At 36.3% G+C, this 18,184-nt stretch overlaps 1 pseudogene; it reads left to right on the top strand.

The window, feature by feature from the left end:
* The first annotated feature begins 2,417 nt into the window (after positions 1-2,417).
* Positions 2,418-4,386, top strand: LOC112617268 (annotated as a pseudogene).
* The last annotated feature ends 13,798 nt before the right edge of the window (positions 4,387-18,184 follow it).

Here is an 18,184-nt window from a genome sequence, read left to right as displayed (position 1 = left end):
AACAGGCTGAATTCAAAGAGAACTGATCAGAAAATAATTTTGGAGGTCAGTGGGAGGAAAATGACTGCTGTTTGACGGAAGCTGCTGTTGTTATATGGCTGCTGGGGCCTTCTGTAGGGCAGATGCCCAAATGCTGCTCTTTCTTTGATGCAGGCTCTTTTTGGATTATCTCTGAGATACACATCCAAAGGCTGTGGGGACTTCTACATTACCATTCTCTGTCATAGGTGATATTCTCTCTACCTTACTTTGCAGGGCAACCTTCAATTTTTCAGGCCTCTGTCTTGGAGGTAGACCCTACAAAACCTTTCTCTCTTGCCCCCCCCCCATTCAGACTGTTCCACGTGAGAGCCACATACCTAGACCGTCTGCTCTCCAAACTCCATGGATTTATTAGGTTCTCTCAAAGATCATCACGCTTCATTCTTGAAATAGCCTTGGATGATCCAAATAGTTTATGAAGCTTAGAAAGAATCCAGCTAGAGAATGAGATGCCATCTGAATTTTCCAACCAATCTATCCAAAGATTCCCCTTTGCTCTCTATCACTGGAGATGCATCCTGCAAATTCCCTTAGAAGGAACTTCTCTCCAAAGAATCTTAGGTGATTGCTTGTCACGTAGTAATATTTAGCAACCATTACTTTTTCTGTGTTTAGTATTCTTTGAAGTTCTTCGTGTGAGGTGGTGTTTGCTCCTTATTCCTTTCATATTATAACATTGGGGAATAATGAAGAGTATTAAAAATTAATAATTTCTCCCAAATATCTGAGTTAAAAATATATCCTCTACCTAAGTGATATCTGCACTCTCATGTATATTGCATTGTTATTCACAATGGCCAAGATTTGGAAGCAACCTGTGTCCATCAATAGAAGAATGGTTAAATAAAATGTTGCACTTATACACAATGGAGTACTATTCATCCATAAAAAGGAATGAGATTCAGTCATTTGCAACGACATGGACAGAACTGAAGGTCATTATGTTACATGAAATAAACCATCCTTTTACTGACTGGATGTCTCTCTTTTTGCCCAAGACCAGTCCATCTACCACTTCACAGGTTACCATCCTTACTCCTGTTTCGTTCCTAAAACTTCAACTGCTCCCTCTCTACTGGTTCTATTCCATTGGCTTTTAAATATTCTCAAGACACTTTTATCTTTAAAAAGTTCTTCAACCATGTCTCCCAGAGCTCATGCTCTCACCATAACTCAGTTACTGAAATACGTGTCTGTGCTCATTGTATCAACCTGCGTCGCTTCCCGGTGCATAATCTACTCATTTCGCACTAAAGGGTCCACTAACGTCATGGATGACTCTCTTTTTGTGAAATCCAGTAGATATTATCACTCTTCCCCTCTTTATTTTACCTCTTCCCCATTGTTAGTTGACTAATGTTGTCCTTTCAGAAATACTCTGGCTCTTAAGTAATCCAATTTTAACTCCTATTTTAACCTTTTCCCCAAGTTTTTAAAGATAGCATCTTAAAATGAACCATCCTAGCAGCTTTAATGAAACAACAAGCTGGAAGAATTTTTTTTCCATATTCCAGTGTGATAAACCAATCCCACAGAGGTAGGTATATCCTCATATGTGTTCCCATATTTAAAACAAAGAGAGAGAGAGAAACAGGGAGAAAGAGCGGAAGTGGGGATCACAAATAGATATCCTCAATATGCTCCATTTAGGAGGTGCTCTGGAAAAAACAAAACCCTGACTACCGTATGAAATCAAAACAGAGACACAGTAAGAGAGAGAGAGGATTTAAGTAAATTCACATGTGGAATTTTGTAACAAAAGTTGCAGAATCATGGCTGCTAGTTCTTACTGACAGATGTGGTTTGGGCTCTCTACTCCTCCTACCTTCACTATAGCTTACATTAGATGAGAAAAAGCACAAATAAGAATAATCAATAAATATTTTGATGCAGTGAGGTCTGATCCAGAATCATGGTGAGCCACTCTAAAATAGATGACTGAGCCTGCCGCTCCTTATCTTGTATTTATTCAAGGAAATGGGAATCTAGGTATTTTCAATGTTTATAGGTTTATATGGCCCAAGCTCAGTGTGTCTGTGAAAACTTCTGTTTTCTTCTGGAAGAATCAAGAAAAGATGATTTGAGAGATGATAATATCTGGTCTGCGCTGAAGCAACATTTCTATTTTGTATACAAACAATCTTTGTGTATTATTCGTAGTATCATCTCAAAGGACAGGGAAAGTTACAATAGCACTTATTCGTAAAAAACCATGAAAGCAGGCTTCTCTCCTGCCGCCCCTCCCCCGCGCGTGGGCCCAGAGGAGCGGACCCGCCTGGCTCCCCTCCCCGGCACCGAAGGGCGGGCGGAGTGCCCTGAGGAGGCAGGGATGGGAGGGCTGGGCCCACCGTGGGCCGACCCACAGGGGGGCTAAGATGCCGAACTTGGGCGCTGCCCTCAACTGCGCGCGGAGGAGCACACAGTCCGACCGGGTCTTCTTCAGGTTCCGGCGGGACCCGGCCAGATGCCAGAAGTGGGTGGAGAATTGTAGGAGTGCAGACTTAGAAGATAAAACACCTGATCAGCTAAATAAAGATTATCGATGGTGTGCCAAACATTTTGCGACCTCTATGATCTGTAGAACGAGTCCTTATAGGACAGTTCTTTGAGATAATGCAATACCAACAATATTCGATCTTACCAGTCATTTGAACAACCCACATAGTAGACACAGAAAACAAATAAAAGAACTGAGTGAAGACGAAATCAGGACACTGAAACAGAAAAAAATTGATGAAACTTCTGAGCAGGAACAAAAACATAAAGAAACCAACAATAGCAATGCTCAGAACCCCAGTGAAGAAGGGGGTGAAGGGCAAGATGAGGACATTTTACCTCTAACCCTTGAAGAGAAGGAAAACAAAGAATACCTAAAATCTCTATTTGAAATGTTGATTCTGATGGGAAAACAAAACATACTTCTGAATGAACATGAGGCTGATGAAATCCCAGAAGGTCTCTTTACTCCAGATAACTTTCAAGCGCTGCTGGAGTGCCGGATAAATTCTGGTGAAGAGGTTCTGAGAAAGCAGTTTGAGACAATAGCAGTTAAAACGTTGTTTTGTTCCAAAACACAGCAGAGGCAGTTCCAGAGATCTGTGAGAGCTGTATTCGAGAAGAAACTCTCAGAGAAGTGAGAGATTCACACTTCTTTTCCATGATCGTTGACGACGTAGTGGACATAGCAGGGTAAGAGCACCTACCTGTGTTGGTGAGGTTTGTTGATGAATCTCATAACCTAAAAGAGGAATTTGTAGGCTTCCTGCCTTATGAAGCTGAAGCAGAAATTTTGGCTGTGAAATTTCACACTATGATAACGGAGAAGTGGGGATTAAATATGAAGTATTGTCGTAACCAGGCTTACATTGTGTCTAGTGGATTTTCTTCCAAAATGAAAATTGTTGCTTCCAGACTATTAGAGAAATATCCCCAAGCTATCTACACAATCTGCGCTTCCTGTGCCAAATATGTGGTTGGCAAAATCAGTACCTGTTATGGGAGTATCCGTTGCATTAGGAACAATTGAGGAAGTGTGTTTTTTCATCGATCACCACAATTACTTTTAGAACTTGACAGTGTAATTTCTGTTTTGTTTTTTTTTTTCTTTTTTTCCAGAACAGTAAAGAAAGGGGTAAAGAACTGAAGGAAATCTGCCATTATCAGTGGACAGGCAGGCATGATGCTTTTGAAATTTTAGTGGAACTCCTGCAAGCACTTGTTTTAGGTTTAGATGGTATAAATAGTGACACAAATATTAGATGGAATAACTGTATAGCTGGCCGACCATTTGTACTCTGTAGTGCAGTAACAGATTTTGATTTCATTGTTACTATTGTTGTTCCTAAAAATGTCCTATTTTTTACAAGAGCCTTTGGGAAAAACCTCCAGGGGCAAACTTCTGATGTCTTCTTTGCAGCCGGTGGCTTGACTGCAGTATTGCATTCACTCAACAAGTGATGGAAAATATTGAAGTTTATCATGAATTTTGGTTTGAGGAAGCCACAAATTTGGCAACCAAACTTGATATTCAAATGAAACTCCCTGGGAAATTCCGCAGAGCTCACCAGGGTACTTGGAATCTCAGCTAACCTCTGAGAGTTACTATAAAGAAACCCTAAGTGTCCCAACAGTGGAGCACATTATTCAGGAACTTAAAGATATATTCTCAGAACAGCACCTTAAAGCTCTTAAATGCTTATTTCTGGTACCCTCAGTCATGTGACAACTCAAATTCAATACGTTGGAGGAACACCATGCTGACCTGTATGGTAGTGACTTACCCAATCCTGACACGTTCTCAGCGGAGCTTCGTTTTTGGAGAATCAAATGGAAACACAGGAGGAAAAATAGGTATGAAAATGAATGAAAGCGTCTTAAAGCCTATTTGGGGAACACTTTGACAGGCTAAAGATCAAGTAACTTGGCTTTGCTTAACATAAATTTTGATATAAAACACGACCTGGATTTAAGGGTGGACACATATGTTAAACTCTATACAAGTAAGTCAGAGCTTCCCACAGATAATTCAGAAACCTTGGAAAATACCTGAGAGACTTTTAAAAATAGGTTTTCTTGGCCGGACGCGGTGGCCTCTGGATAATCTACCTGTTAAATGGTCCCTGTTTGAACTCTCATGCTTTGAGGACCTATCTGTTCCTCCAGAAGAGAACATTGAAAGTCCCATGTTTCCTTCTGCGTGATCTTTGCTGGTGGCACTCTGGAATTGGTTTGGTTAAGTCATTTTAGACATAGCATTTATTATCACTGTGAATCTCTACTTGTTGGGTCTTATGAATTCTTTGAAGAAATATATTTTGAAGAGGTATGGGAGGAAGGAATACATTTTATAAAATGTTATAGTGAAGCCCACAATTGACCTTTGACTAATAGGAGTTTTAAGTATGTTAAAAATCTATACTGGACAGTTACAAGAAATTACCAGAGAAAAGCTTGTGAGCTCATCAAACAAGGACTTCAGTGTAGATTTTGTCTTTCTCAAATGAGCTTAAAGGAACAAACAAAAGTTAAAGTTTGAATGGAAGAGCCTGTTGTTTTTCCACATCTCATTGTTGCTGTTTACATTCCTTTGTGGAGCCTACATATTCCTAAGCTTTTTAGCAGGTATATGTTGAACACTTGTGTTTCAAGCTGAAGACAGAATCGGAGGCCATGGATACTGACAACTGATTTGTCTGTTTTTTTTTTTTTTTTTTCTGTGTTTTTCCATGACTCTTATCTACTGCCTCATCTTGATTTATAATCAAAACCTGGAAAACCTACAAAAATAAGTGTTGAGGTTTATCTAGAAAAATATGGAAAATATTGCTGTTATTTTTGGTGAAGAAAATCTATTTTGTATAGTTTATTTCAATCTAAATAAAATGTGATGTTTGTTTAAAAACAAACAAAAACCATGAAAGTAAAGAAATACTATGTAAGGCATCCCTTTGGCTGATGTATTTTCAAAGTAATTCCTGTGAATTTGAATTTACTTATCTCAATTTATTTATTGGAATTTACCTTATTTTAATTTTCTGTAAAAAGTACATTCCTTGACATAAAATACAATTTTGGTCTCAATTTGTGTGGGTGAGAATATTCAGTAATAGAAACCCTGCACTTTGATAAGTTCATTTCAGTTTTTTAAATGACCTTAATACTTAAGTCTCTATATATGTGTGCAGTGTAAAATGTTGGAACAAAAGAAGTCAGTGTGCATAATCTACAAAATTTCTCAAAAGAAACCATGTAATGCACCCTTTTCTCTCTAAGCTGTTTGTAAAGCTTTATTGAGTACATGTAATTCATTTGAGCTTAGTAGGCCTCTTTTGGATACCAAAATATTGATTTCAGCTTTTTATTTCCACCTTACTTTGTCTCATCAAGGAACAAGGTATTTCTTGAAGCTGCTATATCCCAAAGGGCAACATCTATTTTTTGCTACCCTCCCTTCATAATGAAGATTCAATATTCATATTGTCCTTCTTTAGCCTGCAACCTTTTCCCTTCCCAGGTGGTCTTATATATTTTATACTTTATTCTAAATCATAAAATTATAGAAAAATAAAATGTTGGGTGTGTAAATGGTCACAGAAATTACCCAGTTCAATCTTCTCATTTTACAGGTAAGAGAACAGAGACCTTAAAAGGAGAAGAGGTTTGACATACATGTTCTTTGGTGTGACAATGTCTTGAGCATCACTCTTACTAGGCCATATTGGTTATAAATAGTTATTATTTTGGAAAAAATATGGTGAAGTATACTGGAATGAAAAAGCCTGTATGAATTTTTGCTCAGAGTCAGCAAATCCCTGCTCCTTAGTGCAGGCATTTACTTTGCTCTTTGCAAACATATTAGAGAGTCTTATATTGAAACCATTCAATCATTATCATGTTAGCCTGATGGATTTCCAGGCACCTCCCCAACTAGAACAGAGTTGTAGTTTTAGCTCCTCCCATTGCTTCCAGAATTTTGTAAGTTAAACTGGATAGGGAGAGAGCAGCTCCTTTCTTCTTCTATCCTTGGAACAATGCCTTGCCTTCCTTCATCGGCTTGCTAAAGTCTCCTTGCCTATTTTTCTCCCTGTGCTGGTGGTGGTCCACCTTATTTGTCATTCAGTCAGGTCAGTGGGGCAAACTCCAAGACTGGCTCCTGTGTTCTCTCTAATCTTCTGCCATTTTTTTTCTTTCCTGGCAAAAACCTCTACTGGTTAAGTGCCACATAATGTCGATTTTTTGTTTAACACTTCCTTAAAATACAATTATTTTTGCTTTTCCTCAATACAATATATCTTTGCCTTAGTGTAGAATTAAAAAAAAATCTTAGTGGTAATAATTCTTTTAACCTTTTCTACCGCTAACAGACTGCTAAAATTTTGTCTCATTAGCAAATTGAAATGCAGAATATACTACTTGAATACTATGTATAGAAGGAAGCACTTTACTTATATGACCCTTAAACCATAGATATCAAGAACTTATTTTCCAGAACATTTTGCCAAAAGACCAATTTTCAGGAGCAAGACACATTAGTTCATTATGCTTTGTACAATTCCAATATAATGACCATTTAAGCAGAAGCAATGGTATAATTGTTTAGAAAAACATATTTCCTTTAAAGCAGTTGACTGTTCCACTTATATTTCATTTTTCCTGGACTAGAAACATTACTCTATATAGAAGTCAATTGATGTATTTTGTGTGAATCCATTGTGTCAGAAAAAATACTTCTATGAAATAATCCTATAATACTGTACAACAGGATATAGACCTTAATATGCAAAATGGTATAAAAGGTCAAGAAGTTTCAAATAAAATAGAAAATGGATGGATCACGAGGTCAGGAGATTGAGACTATCCTGGCGAACATGGTGAAACCCCGTCTCTACTAAAAATACAAAAAACTAGCCGGGCGTGGTGGCGGGCGCCTGTAGTCTCAGCTACTTGGGAGGCTGAGGCAGGAGAATGGCATGAACCCGGGAGGCGGAGCTTGCAGTGAGCCGAGATCACGCCACTGCACTCCAGCCTGGGAGCACAGCGAGACTCCGTCTCAAAAAAAAAAAAAAAAAAAAAAAAAGAAAATGATGATTAGACTCATCAGGAGTCTACATTCTCTTGAGTAAACTTAGCAGCACTGCATATTTCAAAAGAAAACTAATGAATCATTCATGAATCCCTCAAAATCAAGGGAAAGTTATTAATTTCCATTTTTCTTTATTTTTCTTTCTTTATTTTTTAACTCATGAGTTAAGTGCCATGTAGTTGACAATGTATTTTAATTAAATGCAAATATGCTCTTTGGAGGAAATATAAAGAAAAATTGAATACATTATTAAGTGACTCATAAATAGCAACAGATAATATTTTTGTCAGAATTTTCCTGATATTCTTGGCTTGTGAGAGTCTAGTTATAGGCTCCAAATTTGTTTTAAATTGTGTCTGGAAATAAATATTTACCCTCAAAGATTATTTTAATGTTCAATTACCTGAGGTTCTTTTAAGCTTTTCCCATATAGTAAAAAAAAGTGTTTTCAATATTAACATATTAAATAAAAATACAGTATTACATACCCACACAAAGAAAAATGAACGTAGGAGTGTAGATGTATAAACTTTCACAAAACAACCCACCTGTACAACTAAAATCCAGATCAAGAAACAATGCTTCTACCACCTTAGAAAATCTCTCAACTTCACTCTAATCTCTATTCTTTGCATCCCAAGGGTTAGCCAGTACCTGGACTTCTAATGACATAGAGTATTTTTTTCTGTTCTTGCATATTGTATAGATATGGAATCATGTAATATATATCCTTTTTTGGGAGTCTGGGTCTCTCTCTAAACAGTTTCTTTGTGAATTCATTTATATTGTTGCATGTAACTGCAGATTTTACATTTTCCTTCTGTCTAGTATTCCATTGTGCACATATACCATAATTTGTTGATCTTTTTGACTGATGATTGGCTTTTGGGTAGTTTTTAGGTTTGAGCTAAACCTAAAAACTGTGGTTGTAGCAATTTGCATCCCCACTCAGCCGTGTCTGAGAGCTCCAGTTGCACCATGTCGTTGCCACCATTTGATATTATCCATCTTTTAAACTTATTCAGCCTGTGAGTATGTGCTTTTTTATTTGCATTATCTTGATTAATGATTTTGAGTAAAATTTCCAGTGTTTATTTGCATTTTTATATCCTGTTTGTGAAATGTCTTTTAGTCTTTTGACTATATTTATTGTTTGGTTGTCTTTTATTTAATGTAGAGTAACCTTTACTAATATGTTCTGGTTACAAATCTTTGTTAGATAAATGTGTCTCCCACACTTTTCACTCTCCTGATAGTGACTTAAATAGTTCTTAATTTTCTTATAATCCCATGTATTATTTTTGCTTTAGAAATCCCATGTCTTATTTTTTCCTTTGTTTCTCTATTTAGAAACAAGTTCTTGGCCATTTTATATAATTACAAATAATTTCTCCAGCATACTTCTGTCTCTCCAAATGATATCTTTTGGATGCACAGAGGTTCTTAATTTTGCTGTAATCCAGTTTATCATTTTTGGTTGACAGTTTTGAATCTTTCTAAATAAATTTTTACCTATTCCCAAGGCCCATATGTTATCTTACATTTCCTTAAAAGCTCTATTGCTTTTTCTTTCACATATAAATCTGCAATCCATCTGGAATCGATTTCTGGGTATGCTGTGAAGTAGGGAATCATTATCTTAATTTTTATCACATAAAGAATACATATTTATTGTAGAGAAAGCAGGAAATAGAGATTACTTATGTTCTACCACCCAAGACTATCACTCTGACACTGTGATTTGTATATTTCTACACACTGCTATTGTTATTACTTTTTAGTTTCGTTACATAATGATATTGATGTAAAAGATATTCTTTTTTTCTCTCTCAGATATATAAACTAAGACTGAGAAGCCTAGTTCTTCTTCTTAAAAAGCTACCCTCATGGTCCATGATAAAAAACAAAATGAAAAGAAACAAAATGTCTCTAAGTTAATGTGAATGCCTTCTTATTTATATTTCACATTTTTTGTTTGTTTGTTTGTTTAAGACAGAGTGTCACTCTGTTGCCGAGGCTGGAGTACATTGGTGCAATCTTGGCTCACTGCAATCTCCACCTCCCGGGTTCAAACGATTCTCCTGCCTTAGCCTCCCCGAGTAGCTGGGATTACAGGCACCCGCCACCATGCTCAGCTAATTTTTGTATTTTTACTAGAGATGGGGTTTTGCCATGTTGGCTAGGCTGGTCTCAAACTCCTGAACTCAGGTAATCCACCTGCCTTGGCCTCCCAAAGTGCTGGGATTACAGGTATGAGCCACTGCACCTGGCCTGTTTCACATATTACAGGCTAACTTCTCAAGCAGACTTTTGAGTTTTCCTTCTCCTATGGCAAACTTTCCCATCAAAATCAGTTAGACACATTATCTTTAGAATCATGAGGGCCTGTAGTTTATTTTCTAACTCTTTCATTTTTTGCTTGTATCTTTATTAATTCCTGCATTCTGTTTTACATGATTTTTTAACCAACATTTTGGTTACTGGCTGAATTAATTTTTCATTCCTTTTAAAAATTAATCTAAAAATTTAAGGTGATAAATTTTCTTTTGAGTCCGGTTGTATCTTTATCCCATTTGTTCTGATGTGGAGCTTTTCATTATTGCTGATTTTTTTTTCTTTTCTTATTTTATTTTATTTTTTTTTGTGATGGAGTTTCTCTCTTGTCACCCAGGCTAGAGTGCAGTAGCCTGATCTCGGCTCACTGCAACCTCCGCTTCCCAGGTTCAAGTGATTCTCCTGCCTCAGCCTCCTGAGTAGCTGAGATTACAGGTGCGTACCACCACGCCCAGCTAATTTTTGTATTTTTAGTAGAGACGGGGTTTCACCATGTTGGCCAGGGTGGTCTCGAACTCCTGACCTCAAGCAATCCATGTGCCTTGGCCTCCTAAAGTGCTGGAATTACAGGCATGAGCCACCGTGGCTGGCCTATTGATGATTTTTTAAAACAGTGTTCAAAAGATGCATCTAAACATGCACATAGATACCATGCAAATACAAATGCTTGCATTTTCTACTTGACTCAATTTGTTTTAAAACTCCCTCTGAGGCCGGGCGTCGTGGCTTATTCCTGTAATCCCAGAACTTTGGGAGGCCGAGGTGGGCGGATCATGAGGTCAGGAGTTTGAGACCAGCCTGACCAACACGGTGAAACCCTGTCTCTACTAAAAACACAAAAATTAGTTGGGGGCGGTGGTACGCACCTGTAATCCCAGCTACTCAGGAGGCTGAGGCAGGAGAATCACTTGGACCCGGGAAGCAGAGGTTGCAGTGAGTCGAGATCGGGCCACTGCACTCTAGCCTGGGCGACAGAGTGAGACTCTGTCTCAAAAAACAAACAAACAAACAACAACAAAAAACTCCCTCTGAAGAAAACCTTTAGTTTTCCTGCTTTGTTTTTTTAGTTTATTACACTGTAATCAGAGAATGTTAGCTAAACTAGTTCTACTTTTTGGAGTTTATGAATGTTAAACAAAAAGTCTAGACACAACTATTTTATTAGTTATACCATAAAGGTTATTTACATTCTCATTCATATTCTTGCCCTTTTACCCTGTCATGAAATGGTAGGTATGAATTAAAAACTCCTACTACTAGTCTATTCTTTCCTATATTTCCTTAGAATGCTTGCAATTTTTGCTACATGGAGGTGGTTACTATGCTATGCACTTATATACTTACTCGTAACTGCCATATAGTTATGAATTTTTCATTTTGCTCTGTAACATTTGGATTGGTTCAGTACCCAACATTGATTTCAGTCTTAGCTCTAAGTTAAAATGTTTCAAAACTGTTTATCATTCCTTTTGCCGTCATTTACCCATTCTTTGGTTGGTTGCCTTTTGGCCTTCAGGAAAATATTCTCTGAGGTCTTGCAGATTCAAAACTATTTGTCTATAGTCTGTATTTGAAAGACAGTTTTGCTGGATAGAATCCTCAACTCATATTTCTTTCCTTGATATACATTAAAGGTTGTATCCTTAATACACAATAAGAATCTTGTTTGGATGCTGAATGCCTTCTTTATTTTAAAGCCCAGTAGCTTTACTAGGAAATGCCTTAGATTTACTAGGAAATGTCTTTATGTTAACCATTCTTAGTCAATTTCTTTCTACCCAGTGTGTTTGTCAAATATGAAAATTTAAGTCTTTCATTTTAACAAAAGCACTCTTGAATTATACCTTAAATTTGTTCTCTTAATTTCTTTTTTTTCTTCAGCGACTTCTCCCAACACGTATATGTGAATCTCCAACATACATCTTTTATTTATATTTATCTCCCTATCTCCCTAGTCTGTCCCTCTCTCTCCCTCCCTTCTTCTCTCCCTTACCGCTCCCCTCCCCTCCCCTCCCCTTCCTTTCCATTTCCTTGTTCCCTCCTCTGTTTATTTTCATTTCAATGTGGTCAGTTTCCCATTTTCTCCATATTCCTTATTGTGTTTTTCATATTGCCTATTTTCCCTCGTGCAAGTTTCAATTTATTTTGTTAGGATACTTTCCCCTCTCTACTTCTTTTCTGAGTTGTTCCAGATCATATTTTATTTCTTTCTGTTGTCTCTCTATATCTTCCCAGGGTTCCTATGTTTCTACTTTGAGGTCTTTACTTCAAAAGTAGTCTCTTGATTAATTTTTTAAAAATCTGTGACAAAATGTTTGGTGACGACTTTTATTTGCTCCATGGCAACATGTTTGCAGTGTTCTTTCATCTGTAGGTAAGTTTTGATGCTCTTTCCCATGTTTGTTTCTTATAATACGTTTTTATTTATTAAATGCAATCCTTAAAAAATAAAGCATCCTTCCTTCAGCCAGAACCGCCATCTTCCAGTAATTCACCAAAATGACGAACATAAAGGAAAAGAGGAGAGGCATCTGATACACATTCTCTAGGCCTTTTAGAAAACATGGAGTTGTTCCTTTGGCCACATATATGCGAATCTATAAGAAAGGTGATATTGTCGACATCAACAGAATGGATACTGTTCAAAAAGGAATGCCCCACAAGGGTTACCGTGGCAAAACTGGAAGAGTCTACAATGTCACGCAGCATGCTGTTGGCATTGTTGTGAACAAACAAGTCAAGGGCAAGATTCGTGCCAAGAGAATGAATGTGCATATTGAATACATTAAGCACTCTAAGAGCTGAGATAGCTTCCCAAAATGCGTGAAGGAAAATGATCAGAAAAAGGAGGAAGCCAAGGAAAAAAGTACCTGGGTTCAACTGAAGCACCAGCCTGCTCCATTCAGAGAAGCACGCTTTGTGGGAACCAATGGAAAGGAGCCTGAGCTGCTGGAACCCATTCCCTTGATTAATGGTTCCCTATGAATTATTCATATTCCCTATGAATTCATGGCATAATAGGCGGTACAAAAATACCTCCGGACTGTAAAAATGTTTCTCTTCATTGAGTAAAAGTGTGGTGTCCTCCTTCCCTGAAAAAACATTTAAAGCAAATTTTAATTGTGTCTTAATTCATTGTGTAATGTCTTTACTATTTAAATTTAATGTATTTCTTGCTGAAAGATGTGAGGTGGCTTATTGTGCAACAAATTAATTGGTTAGAAAACAGTCAGATACTATTTATGAAACATTTATACTGGTTTGAAGATAGTCCCTCTAAATCATCATGGAACAAATAAAATAATTTATAAAATAAAATAAAACATCCTTGAATTAACTGGATTTTCTTGCACTAGCCTTCTAGCCTCTGTAGTTCTCTGCTGTTACAGAGACAGATTGTTTCTTCCAGCTCTGGCTCCTCTTTGTTATTATTTGCATAGCTCACTTCCTCTGCTTTTCTGGACAAAATTTGGTCCAAGAGGACTTCTGCTGGCAGCGTGCTCGTGTGCTCAATCTCTGATATTCCACAGACGGAATATAGCTTTCACAAAACAAGGTTAACACTCACCTTCAACAAACACATTTTTCTTTTCTTTTCTTTTTTTTTTTCTGGCGTAACTTGACATCTGCCTCTGCTAAGTCTCCTTGCTCCTCTCTGGATAGTTTACTTCTCCATATGACTTCTACCTCATTTGTTTATAGTAACTGTTATGTGATCTGGGAGTTATCCCTCTTCTTAAAAAAAAAACAAAAAACAAAACAGTTCCAGGAGGTGAAAGTGAACTATTCTGGTATATATAATAATATTAATCTTTTAAATTAATTTCTTTATATTTCATCTATATGAAGTTTTACCATCTTAAAAAATAGTGCACATGCATGTGAAGAAACTGTGGAAGAACAGGGAAAGAATCACCCAGAAGAATTAGAGGTAACAGTGCCTCTGGCTCTTACAAAGCCAGGAACAGTCTGTTTTTGCTAACTACAATGGGAAGCCTTTTGTATCCATGGGTATTGGATAGAGTACAAAGAGGGTCTTGCCTTAGTAGTAGAAGATAATTAGCCCTAGACTGAGCTCTGCTTTACTCTTGCTTAACAAATGTTAAAAGTAAGACCAGAGACGACTTGTTTCCAAGCAACTTAACTGCATCCAGAGCAAAGTTCAAGAATAATTATAGTAATTCAAAAATATCCAGCACCCCAAAATGCAAAATTAACTGTGTATGACATCCAATAAAACAATCATCAGGCATCCAGGAAGTAGGAAAATATGACCAATAATAAGGGAAAAATCAGTTCACCTAAATTCACTGAGCACTGACCCTTATGTTAGAATGGACATCAAATGAATTATAACTGCATTTCATATGTTCAAAAAGTTAAGTAGAGGTATGTAAGATACAAAATAGGATTCAAGTTAAAGTTCTAGAGATATAAATGACAGTATGTGAAATGGAAGGTACATTAAATAGGATTAATGGCAGAATAGAGAAGGCAGAAGAAAAGATTAGTAAACTTGAAGATATGGAAATAAAATTATCAAAAATGAAACACAAAAAGAAAGGTAATTTAAAAAAGTAAATAGAGCTTCAGAGAGTTGTGGGACTTCATGCAAGCTGATATACGTTTAACTGGAGTCCTTGAAAGAAAAGAGAGAGAGGAAACAGAAAAAGTTTTGACCCTAAAGATTCTTCCAGAAAGCTCCTAGAACTGATAAAAGAATTAAGCAAAGTTTCCAGATACAAAATTAATGTACATGAATCAGTACCCCTTCTATATGCCAAAAGTGATCAAGCTGAGAATCAAAGCAAGAACTCAACCCTATTTACAATAGCTGGAAAAAAAAACTTAAATACAAAACTACAAAACATTGCTGGAAGAAATCATATATGACACAAACAAATAGAAACACATCCCATACTCATGGATGGGTCGAATCAATATTGTGAAAATGATCACACTGCCAAAAGTGATCTACAAATTCAATGCAATTCCCATCAAAATACCACCATCATTCTTCACAGAATTAGAAAAAACCATTCTAAAATTCATACGGAACCAAAAAAGAGCCAGCATAGCCAAAGCAAGACTAAGCAAAAAGAACAAATATGGAGGCATCACATTACCTGATTTCAAACTATACTATAAGGCCATAGTCACCAAAACAGCATGGTACTGGCATAAAAATAGGCACATAGACCAATGGAACAGGATAGAGAGTTCAGAAATAAACCCAAATACTTACAGCCAACTGATATTCAACAAAGTAAACAAAAATAAAGTGGGGGAAAGGACACCCTTGTCAACAAATGGTGCTGGGATAATTGGCTAGCCACATGTAAGAGAATGAAACTGGATCTTTATCACTCACCTTATACAAAAATCAACTCAAGATGGATTAAGGACTTAAATCTAAAACCTGAAACTATAAAAATTCTAGAAAACAACATTAGAAAAACCCTTCTAGACATTGGCTTAGGCAAGGATTTCATGACCAAGAACCCCAAAGCAAATGCAATAAAAACAAAAATAAATAGCTGGGACTTAATTAAACTAAAGAGCTTTTGCATGGCAAAAGGAACAGTCAGCAGAGTAAACAGACAACCCACAGAGTGGGAGAAAATCTTCACAATCTATACATCTGACAAAGGACTAATATCCAGGATCTACAATGAACTAGAACAAATCAGCAATAAAAAACCAAACAATCCTACCGAAAAGTGGGCGAAGGACATGAATAGACAATTCTCAAAAGAAGATATACAAATGGCCAATAAACATATAAAAAATGCTCGATATCACTAATAATCAGGGAAATGCAAATGAAAACCACAATGTGATACCACCTTATTCCTGCAAGAATGACCATAATCAAAAAATTAAAAAATAATAGATGTTGATATGGATGTGGTAAACAGGGAACACTTCTACAGTGCTGGTGGGAATGTAAACTAGTACAACCACTATGGAAAACAGTGTGGAGATTCCTTAAAGATCTAAAAGTAGAACTACCATTTGATCCAGCAATTCCACTACTGTGTATCTACCCAGAGGAAAAGAACTCATTATATGAAAAAGATACTTGCACGCATATGTTTATAGCAGCACAATTCATAATTGCAAAAACATGAAACCAATCCAAATGCCCATCAATCAATGAGTTGATAAAGAAACTGTGGCATACACATATGATGAATACTACTCAGCTATAAAAAATGAATTAATGACATTTACAGCGACCTGGACAAATTTGGAGACTATTATCCTAAGTGAAGTAACTCAGGAATGGAAAACCAAACATCATATGTTCTCACTCATAAGTGGGAGCTAAGCTATGAGGATGCAAAGGTATAAGAATGAGAAAATGGACGTTGGGGACTCAGGGAGAAAAGGGGGGAAATTGTTGAGGGATAAAATACTACAATAGGGTGCAGTGTATACTGCTTGGGTGATGGGTGCACCAAAATCTCACAAATCACCACTAAAGAACTTATTCATGTAACAAAACACCACCTGTTCCACAATGAACTATGGAAATAAAAAAAAACCTAAATAATAATAGTTGTACTATAGTTATATATGTTATATGTGGACATTAGAGAACACAGGATTAAAGGTATGCAGAAATTCTCTTTAAAAAAGAAGAAGTTTTGAAAAAATAACTTCAAATTATGCAAATTTGATGAAAATAAATTTGGGAACCCACAGTTCCCAAAAAACTCAATGAACTCCAAGCACAGGAAGCATGAAGAAAATCACATCAAGCCTTATTGTAATCAATTTGCACAAAACTAGTGACAGAAAAATCTTAAAAGGGTTCACAACAAAAAGATACCCTATTGCAGAAGATGAATATAACAGATTTTTCATTCATGACATATTTTTTTGTCAGAAAAAATCTAGAAAGAAGCAAGAAGACAATTAATCGATGTCTTCAAACTACTAAAAGGAAACCCACAGCTTTCAGCATAGAATTCCATACCCAGAAAAAAATAGGCTTAGAAAATAAAGATGAAATCAATACTTTTTAAGACATACAAAAGATGAGAGAATTCATTATCAGCATCCTTACACTATAAGAAATGCTAAAGAAAGCTTTTCAGGGAAAAGAAAATTGATGTTAGATGAAAGCAACTGTTTAAAACAAATAAAAATTGCAACAATGCAATATGGGATTTATAATTCATGAAAAAGTAAAAATTAAAAAGATTGGAAGAAAGAAATTGAATTGGTATACTATTACTTGAAGATAGAGATAAGCTAAATATATATACTATAAATCCTGAAGTAATCACTTATATAACAAAACAAGGAGTGGAGTAGTAAAGGAGATTAAATAGAATAAAAAACATATTAATTTAACCCAAAAGGAGACAGATAATGAAGAAAAAAGGAATGAATAATGATAGTACAGATAGAAAACAAATAACAAGATGATAGACTTGAATGTAACTATATAAATTATTACATTAAATGTAAATGGTATAAATATTTCAGTTAAAAGACAGAGATGATAAGATTGGCTGATAGTATGCCCAACTGTCCCTAGGTTATATACATTTTATTATTTGTATTTATTCATTTAATGAATATTTAATTTATTTCTATTTCATAGGGGGAACAGAACTTGGTGCTGGTGATACATATGACACATAATTTAGTATTAAATACAGGTAAGTAAATATGCAATTAATACAGAGTGTAATAAGTGGCTGGGTAGAAGAGTTTGATTTTTCTCTGCATTCCTGGAAACAATGACAATGTTTTAAAATTATTAACAAAATGACCACAGCTTGCACTGCTTTAATTACACTGCTGGATAGTTTTCATACCCATTAGAATATATGAAGAATTTCTACTAAGCAATTGGCTATTTATAATTACAAATGAAGCATTGTCTGTGGAGTCTTCTACAAAACCCACTTTGCATTTACTATTTCTCTGTTTTCTTCCTGTACTAGAGCAGAGGTTTTCAACTGGGGCCAATTTTGCCCTCGAGGGAGATTTGGCAATATCTGGAAATATTTTTGGTTGTACAACAGGGGTGGGGTACTACTGGCACCTAGTGGGTGGAGGCCAGGGATACTGCTAAACATACTACAAAACACAGCATAGCCTCCAATAACAAAGAATTATCCAACCCCAAAAGTCAATAGGGCCTTGCTTGAGAAACCTTGGACTTCAGTGGCCAACTAATCCTAGTTTTCAAAAGACTTCTCAGATTTC

This window comes from Theropithecus gelada, unplaced genomic scaffold (genome assembly GCF_003255815.1).
Source record: "Theropithecus gelada isolate Dixy unplaced genomic scaffold, Tgel_1.0 HiC_scaffold_15987, whole genome shotgun sequence".
In the NCBI taxonomy this organism is placed as follows: domain Eukaryota; kingdom Metazoa; phylum Chordata; class Mammalia; order Primates; family Cercopithecidae; genus Theropithecus; species Theropithecus gelada.
The sequence above is the reverse complement of the archived record's forward strand: the minus strand, read 5'-3'. Positions and strand labels throughout refer to the sequence as shown.